Source organism: Phascolarctos cinereus, unplaced genomic scaffold (genome assembly GCF_003287225.1).
Source record: "Phascolarctos cinereus isolate Bilbo 61053 unplaced genomic scaffold, phaCin_HiC Scaffold_2;HRSCAF=192, whole genome shotgun sequence".
Classification (NCBI taxonomy): domain Eukaryota; kingdom Metazoa; phylum Chordata; class Mammalia; order Diprotodontia; family Phascolarctidae; genus Phascolarctos; species Phascolarctos cinereus.
This window is the reverse complement of record NW_027555625.1, coordinates 112,984,308-112,993,187: the sequence shown is the minus strand read 5'-3', so window position 1 is coordinate 112,993,187 and position 8,880 is coordinate 112,984,308. Positions and strand designations below refer to the sequence as shown.

The 8,880-nt window shown below is 41.1% G+C and overlaps 1 protein-coding gene across 6 annotated transcripts in view; it reads left to right on the top strand.

Moving 5' to 3' along the window:
* The first annotated feature begins 120 nt into the window (after nt 1–120).
* The window catches only part of WDPCP (WD repeat containing planar cell polarity effector), a 361,091-nt gene continuing 352,331 nt past the window's right edge, over nt 121–8,880 (top strand). For 3 of the 6 annotated variants that reach the window (XM_020985464.2, XM_020985465.2, XM_020985460.2), the window contains exon 1: nt 340–610. The gene's annotated coding sequence lies outside the window, so the exon portion shown is untranslated. Of the gene's footprint in view, nt 302–338; nt 611–8,880 lie in introns of those variants that run through there. The other 3 variants (XM_020985463.2, XM_020985462.2, XM_020985466.2) reach the window with 3 other exon arrangements.

Sequence of the window (8,880 nt, the reverse complement as noted above, 5' to 3'; positions counted from 1 at the left end):
GTCCCCGCCTGAGGGTCTCCTTGATTGGAGGGAGCCGGCAAGCGGATGGATTGAGGCGAAGGATTTGGTGGACGCCTAGATGGCGCTCAGCAATAGGCGGGAAGGAGGGGAGGTGGGTAGGAAGGGGAGGGAGTGACAGCCCCCTTGGCAACACTGTCTTCTGTGAATCGTTTAGGACACTTTTTTCTCTGGAGGTTATGCGTGGGCTTCCGCTGCGCCAAGTGGTCTCAACCCGGAAACTCAACGTTCGGGGCCAAGTGGTCAAACATTCGAGTGGGCGGACGTCAACTGGTGGGTTGGGGTAGGTTCGGGCTTGACTGGTTGCTAAGCGACGGGGCGGCGGGAGAGCTCCTTGGATTCTAGGTACCGGCGGGAAGTTCGGGCTACGTCACCCTCCCCTGTGCCTTTTCCGGCTCTGTGATTGGAGGAGACGCTAAAAGCCCTTCGCCTCCAGAACCTTTTCCCGGCTGGAAGTTGGGGGGACGCGGGGAAGAGTGCAGCCCCCTGTAACTGATTAGTGTGCAGGAGGGGAGGAAGTGTGTGGGAGCTGGTTCTCTAAGGCAAGTCCAGGGAATCGGGGCCCCAGCACCTCCCTCAACTCCGGGGACAGGTAAGTAAGTGCGAGGACCCTCCGCGTGGGCTGCCTCGGATTCCTTATCAGCTTCTCCGTGGGGTTGGTCTTTTTCCTCCCCTTTTCTGTCTGGACCCGGCCCAGAGATTTCAAGCTTCCTGAGGGCAAGGGAGCTCTTGGGGACTTTAATAAACACTGTTTGACCGACTGACTGATCCTGCTGCCTTCCCCAGAACCCTGGGCATCCTCATGGCCCTTCCTGGAGGCTGTGTCAAAATAGGGGAAACTTTTCGTCCTAGTAGTTATTCATCCAAACACTCCCACCCGCCTCTACGTCACTTCACGTGTGCCTCAGTCCACTCTAGCATCCACCATTGACTTTACCGTTCTCGTGAGCCTGGTTCGTCTTAGGATCACGACTGTATGACTCTAGGCTTCCCCCAAACCGGACTTGCCCATTCCAGATCCCCTCACCCTCTTCTCGAGAAGTAAAGGAGGTCTTTCTTGATTCTCAGGAGAAGAGGAGGTCTTTCTCAACTCCTTTCTAAATTCTCCCTAGGAGAACGAATCAAGAGGACAGACTGCCTCCTCTTCTCCAGAAGAGAATGGGAGGAAACCATAAAAGTTACGAGTTAGTTGATCCAGGCAGTCCTAGCTAAACATAACCTGAAAAAATAGTTATTTAGAAGTGATGCCGCTCAAGAGGATAGCTGCACTGCGTGAACTTCTTTCATGAGGGTCCTTGGAGAAGAATTGGAGTACTCTGAACTGTTACTCCATACATGGCAAAACTGAACAAAATGCTAACATCATCTAAAACATTTGTAAAACTTCTGATTTTCCAGTTTCATCTGGAACAGAAACTGAAAGTGGTAACTACTGATTTCTCTCCCTTTAATAGTGATTTTTGTATTGTATGAAAAGGAAAATTTTACTTCTTTTCTCACCTACTGCTAATGAAACGATTGAGTTTATTGTAATGGGAAATATTTGTAAGGATATTGAAACAAATATGGGATTTAAACTCAGTTTAAACTCATAAGTATCTATACATTTTCTTAGCACTCAAAATATTTGCTTGGTATATGATGTTTAGTATTCTGTTTCCCATTTTATATAATTTAAAAGTTTTTGCTCCATTGAGTGTTAATGTACACAATGATTTTAATTTTATTTTGATGGCATTTTCCTTATTACTATTTAGGTTATTTGGTGACCTTTTACTTGACACACATTTCCACATTATGTTTTTGCATGCATATTACATTAATATGTAATGTTAAAAAGGTAATAGAAAATAATCAATTAAAACTTTCAGGGGCTTGTGAAGTTATATTTTAATGGTAAAATTTTTGGTCAAGTTGGTTTTTGTCATAAAGACTTAAAAAGAAATGATTGAAGGCACAACTCCTCTCCATGTGGTTGTGACCTTCCCCTCTCGTTTACCCACTTGTATCTCTCACGTCACCTCTCTTATTCTCCTGCAGCCTCTTTTAGGAGTCATTATCTCTTTGTTGTTCATATGTGAACTTGATAAGGATATATCACCCATTCCCCTCTTTCCTCTACTTTCCTTTTCTCCATCTACTGGGTACTGCCTTCAACTCTGCCTTCACTGCTGCAAGGCAATTTTTCTACAATTCCTTATCCCACAAACCATAGCAGCTCTTCCAAATCTTTTCATCCCTTCTCAAACCTCCCTTGGATCCCCCTCTTCCCATCCTTCCCCTTGCTTCATATTTCACTGAAAAGTTGAGGCCTTTCACAGAGAGATCCCTCTTCTCTCCAATTCTCATCTCACAACATCCAGATGCCTTCTGACACAATCTCCTCCACGCCTGTTTCACCTGGAGGTAGTTCTTCTCTTTGCCAAAGCAGACTCCTCTACATGCCCACGTGTACAAGTGATCCCATTCTATCTTGTTTTCACCAAAAGATTGCTCCTTCTAATATTTCCACTCTCTTACTCATTTTCAATCTCTCCTAGTCTATTGGCTGCTTCTCTGTTGCCTACTAACATGCTCATCTCTCCCCCATCCTCAAAAAACCCACTTGAAGCATCCATCTGCACTAACCCCTCATCTCTTCTTCCTTTTGTGAGTTAACTCATTGAAAAGGCTGTGTACAATAGGTGTAGGTGTGTCTACTTCTTTTCCTTTCTTAACTCTCTGCAATCTGGTTTCCAACCTCATCATTCAACGGAAATTCCTCCCTCCAAAGTTACTAAAGATCTTTTAATTGCTGAATCTAATGGCCTTTCAAAATGTTCATTCTTCTTGACTTTGTAGCCTTTGACACTTGATCATCTCCTTGATGCTCTCTTATGTCTAGGTTTTCATGATACTGCCCTATTCTGCTTCCTCTCCTATTTATCTGACTACTTCTTTTCAGTTTCCTTCATCCAGGTTATGCACCCCAACAATTAATGTCCCACTGGGCTCTGTCCTTGGCCTTTTATTCTGCCCCCTTTGCACCACCACTTGGCAAGAACACCCACAGACATGGTTTTAAATATTGTCTCTATGCTGATGATTTTTATATCTATTGATTCAGCTCTCACCTCTCTCCTAACCTCCAGACTTGGATCTCCAGTTGCTTATTAACATCTCAAACTGGATGTCCTGTGGACATCTTAAGCTCAACATGTCCAAAACTGAACTCGTTATCTTTTTCCCCCTTTCCAGATTTCCCTGTTACTATTGAAGCTACCTCCTCCCTCTCCCAGGCACCCAGGTTTACAACCTCAGTCACCCTTGACTCCTCACTCAACTTCTCCCTTTCCCATATCCAGTCTGTTGCCAAGTGCTGTCAGTTTCACTTTAGCAACATCTCTTGTGTACACCCCCATCTCTCCTTTGACACTGATGCAGGTCTTCATCACCTCACCTGGTGATGAAGCACCTGCCTCAAATGTCTCCCTATTGCAGTCCATCTTTAGCTCAGCTGTTAAATTAATTTTCTTAAAGTGCAAATCTGACCATGTCATCTTCCATCACCTCTAAGATCAAATATGAAATCCTCTATTTGGCATGCAGAGCTCCTCATAACCTGCACCCTCCCCACCTTTTAATCTTTCTTATATCTTCCTCCCCTCCTTCCCCCACAACATTCTAAGATCCAGTTATTTTAGCCTCCTTGCTATTCTACAAACAAGACATTCCATCTCTAGACTGGGTGTCCTTTGTGTCCTTGCTCTTAGCACAGTGCCTGGCAGATAGTAGGTGCTTGATAAATATTTATTGACTGACCACACCTTTCTACTATGCATTCCAGCAATATACCTTGATTCACCTGTCAAGGTGTCCTAGGACTTGAAATACTTGATGTACATGAAATCCATGGCACTTCAGTTGTGCTCTTCTACCTTCATTTCATTTCTTTAAATTCCACTTGTATCTTTATCATCTTATGTCTTTTTATCTCTTGATCCTTTAGAAAAACTTTTAAACATGGAGTAATTTTTTTTTATTATTTATCCTTTCCTTGGTACTTGTAATTATTTATCTTTCTTATGGTTCCATTTTTGGGGTATTTGCAAGTTGAGTATTGTGTTCTTGTCTCGGTGTTTTTTTTTCCAGGAATGCAGGGAATACCTTTCTGTTTTTTGAACACCCCGGTTCATCTCTTCAGCTTTGCAGAGTGTCTTTTTGGGTTGTAGCTTGAGCCTCTTTGCTTTTCAGAATATAATATTCCATTCACTTCTGAAGTTTTATGTGTATAAAATAATCTTGTGTTACTAAAATTTCCTTCCTTTTATATTTCAAGGTCTTTTTACTATTCCCTTTAAGAATTTATTGTTTGTCACTGGAATTGTTAAATTTAACCACTATGTGTCTTGGAAGTTGAAACTTAGTCCCATCCTCCCTCCATTGGGTCTATGGATTCTTTTTATTGACTTTGTTTTCTTGTGCTCTTTCTTGCATTATGATGTTCAAATTTTTTTTGATTTGTCATTTTCTTCTGGGAAACCTGTGATCCTTGGGTTCTCTTTGTGCATCTTGTATTTGAGGCCAGTAGCTCTGGCTTTTATAAAGATCATGTATTCTTTTAATCTTATTGTCTTTTGCTTCTTGTCTGCCAGATTTTCTTCGACTTCAGTATTTTTGTATGCTATTCAGTATTCAGTATTTTGTATGTTAAACTCTTACTTCTTCAAAGAAACTCTTTACAGTGGATTAATTTTCCCACATTTTGCTAATTTAGTTTTTTTATTTCTTCATTAGCAGCAATGAAATATGACATGTATTCTTTCCTAATTTATTTTATTTCAGATTTCACTTACCTTTTGAACTATTTCAGAATTTCTTGTTACTCTGTGCTCTTTTGGGATTCCACAAGATTCTCTGTTTTATCAGGCATTGTGATATTTGTTAAGAGAGTTTTGTTATCTCTTTGAGGGTTTGGCATTCATCCTTCCTTCTAGTTTTACAATCCTCAGTGCTGATTTATCTGCTTGTGTCAGGGGTTTTTATTGAGTTTTCTTTCTCTTGAAATATTTTGTATTATCGCTATTATCCCTTATATTCCCCTGTTATTCACTTTCTGACTACTTCTTTGCTGGTGGGTGTACCCCTACAGTTAGGCTACAATGCTACTTCGATTTCCTCCCACATCGAGGTATTTATATTTCACTGGCCTTGGTCTCTGCCCTTAGTAGCCAGTGGTGGTGGGGACAATAATTGCCTTAGATAGGTTTCAATCCTCTTTCCTTTAGGCCTAGTGCAGCCACTCACATTGACTCCCTGCCTCAGTTCCTCCCTTGTCTATGGTTTTCTTTTTCTACCTTGGATGAATCAGCGTTGGCCAGTTTTTAGAAGGTTAGAGGAGTATGTTCTGACTAGAGTGTGCAGCCTTGAAATTCCATTACTTAGGGAATGTTTCAGAAAAAAAAAAACCAGCATGCTTTACCTTCTACTTCCACCATATGCCTGGGTATAATCGTTGTTTTTCACTTGAGCTGGGGTAGGGGTTGAGCATACAATAAGTGATGCTGACTAAATTTGCAGTAGGAAGGAATCCCATTATGGACCCCAGGCACAAGATAGTGTTATTGGCTTGGTTTGTTCACCCCTGCTGGAGTGTGGAGACTTTTGGAAGAAGGTTGCTGAGTAAGTGTTTTAAGCATTAACATTCTTCATTGTTAATTTATAACCTTATTAGTATTCTCTCAACTGTATTTTCAACTGTATTCAACTGTAATTTCTCTATATCTCGTACACAGTTTCTCTTTTGGGGAGTTTTTGAGTTACTGAGACTGGGAAAAAATATGTAATTCACGATCCAGTGGCCCAGAGGTCCCTGCCAAAGCTTGTTGATTCTACTTCCCTAACATCTCTTCTATCAGTCCTCTTCTTTTTACTCAGATGGCTACCACTCTACTTCAGCACTCTTTTTCCCCCTCTCTCTCCCTCCTCATGTACCTTTTCCTCTCCCCTCTCCTACCACCCCCTCCTCTTTTTTTTTTAGACATAATCTAGAAAACCTTTATCAGTAAACTACAAGTCACTGTACTAGGTACTGGGAATACAAAGATAGGGGAAAAAAATCATAGTCTTTGCCTTAAAGGAAGAACACTTCACTGCAGTTGGGGTGGGGAGGGCTAGGAAACATGTAATAAATACTATAATAAAAAAGTAGTAAAAAATTACACATATGTAACAGGTCTGGGGCCAAACAGAATAAGTCCACTTTTGTTGCCAGCAATCAGATAGTACACCGAACGGGAAGGCGTGAAATAAATGTGAGACGTGGGCCAGGTGGAACAGTAAGGACTGACTCAGTTTATTCATCTGAGGGTACAGGTTATATAGAGAAAGTCTAGCTTAGCTACAAAGAGTCATCCTGGTGAGACACTCCCCAAACATCTGCTGATAAGTGACAATATCTATTTTCTGGTAATCAGAGTTCCTGGATTGGGATGTAAAACTCCAAGACTTTTCCCTGGCGCCTAGGTGTCACCTGCATAGAGGGGTGATAAGTAAATCTAAGGTTCAGAGAATGAGACAGAATGTCTCCAGAACCTCCCTTGCAGGGGGAGATTTGGAGAGCCCTGCCTTGAGCTCTGTGGGTTAAGCCTGGGCAAAGGTCAAGCTTTGTCCTGGATCTTAAACCCAGATAGGACCCTTACAGCCAGCCCTCTACACACTTTTATTTTCTAATGGCAGTCTTTTAACATACCTGAAGATAGTTATTATGCTCTAGCCCCTAAACCTTCTCTCTGTCACAATAAACATTCCATATTTCTTCAACTGAACCTTCCTTGGTAATGAACTCAAGCCATTTCTCCATTGTGGCTATCCCTTTTCTGGAGGCTCTTATTGCTGTTTCAGGCACTGAGTCTACAGGGGCAAGAAGGATGAAAGTTCTTTGACCACATTGGGCAGCAGTTGAACCTGAAAAAGGTTTATAAGTTGTTCATATTCTACCTATACTGGAAATGGGGCAGTTGTCTACCTTTTAAAATTATCAAATATGTTCTTCATGCAAGGATTTAAAACTTTTAAATATTCTTAAGATATACAAACCATATTTAATTGATGATCTAATCTATGCCTATAAATGTGTAGTAATCTGAAATAAAATTTAGTGGTATTGTAAAACTATGAAGAAATCCATCTCGCATGCCTACTCTTTTGAGATACGGAGAAGTGAGGCAATACATGGTCTCTGCCCTTAAAGGGTTTATAATCTAGTTTTCAAGATCATGATTTATTGGCGAATTTGTATGTGTGTCTGTGTCTATTAGGCTTTTTTTTTACATTAAACACCAAATAAAATGGGCATTTCCATATATGAAGTAAAATGGAGAAAGAAATCCTGAATGCATGAAAATATGAATCTCTCTTAAAGACAGCTTGCTTTTCCTTTTAACTATGTAATTTCAACATTTGCTTTGCTTCTCTGTGCTCTTCTGTGCATTTTTTCTTTTTTGGGGAGGGAAGGGACAGGGTAACCTTTCCCCATCTCTCCTCCCCACCCCATCCCCCCAGTGGGGGAAAAAAAAACATAGCAAAAATGTGCATGGTCAAACAAAACAAATTGCCACATTGAGTGGGCCCAAAGATGTATGTCTCATTCTGCACCTTGAGTCCATCACCTTTCTGTCAGGAGATGGAGGTAGCATTTGTCCTCTGAAATTGTGATTAGTCATTGCATTGACGTTCAAAGTTGTCTTTCTTCACAAATGACACAAGCTGCAGGATTGAAAAAAGACATTAGATTTATCAATGAGATCACCAGAGACCTTGGGGAGGACAGTTTCAGTAGAAAGTTGGGGTGGTGGTGGTGGTATGAGAAGCAGATTGCAGTTGTGGAGAATGGGTAGTGAGAAAGTGGGGACATCAAAAGTTATCAATACTTTTCTTTCTTTTTAAATGTTTTAATTGATGCTCTTTTGTTTATATTCCTGTCATTTCTCAGTAACTTCCTCCTCCACCCCAAATATAATCTTCCCTTAAAATGAAGACAGTCAAGCGCATCAAATCAACAAATTATCCCTGTCTGAAAACCCATACCTCATCCTATACCTATAGTGTACCACCTCTCCACAAAGGAGCAGAAAGCATGATCTACCATTAGTACTCTGAATCGACACTTTTCTATGAGATTTAATAGTGAAGTATATGAGAAAAATGGGAACGGAGCTGAATTGAGTAGAAGGTTCGTGAGAAGGCTTTTTTTATATACAAATTAGGAGACATGAGAATGGGTGTAAGCAAATAGGAAGGAGCAAGTGGAAAGAAACTGATTTAGGATACTTGAGAGAGGAGATGACTGCTAGAGTAAGATTCAGGAAGGGGAGGGAAAGAATTTGTAGCTAGAGAGGTTATCCTCAGTAAGGAATAGGAATACTTGGTCTTTGGCCAGAAAGGAAGGATGAGACAGTGGGTGGGTACTGCTGAGAAATTTGAGGACTATAGTTGATGGAGTTCACTTCAAGTGGCCTCAGGATCTGTTAAATCATTTGTTGTAAGTGGAGGGTGGAGAGCAGAGTGTGGGTCAAGAGGAAAGAAAAGATTTTGGATATTCATTATAGAAAAAGAAGATGGAAAATCAAAGACTCTCCAGTTGGAAGGGATCCCAATGGGATCATCCAGTCTGACCCATCCCAAACAGGAGTCTCCTCTTCACCATCTTTAAAAGTGGTTGTTCAGTGTTTTCATTAAGACCTTTCATTAGAGGTAACCCACTCCCTTCTGAAGCAGTCCATTCCATTCTGGGAAATTGTTTTCATGTATTAAGCCTAAATTTGGTTCCCTGCAGCTTCCATCCATGGCACCTTGTTCCGTCCTCTAGAGCCAAACAGAAAA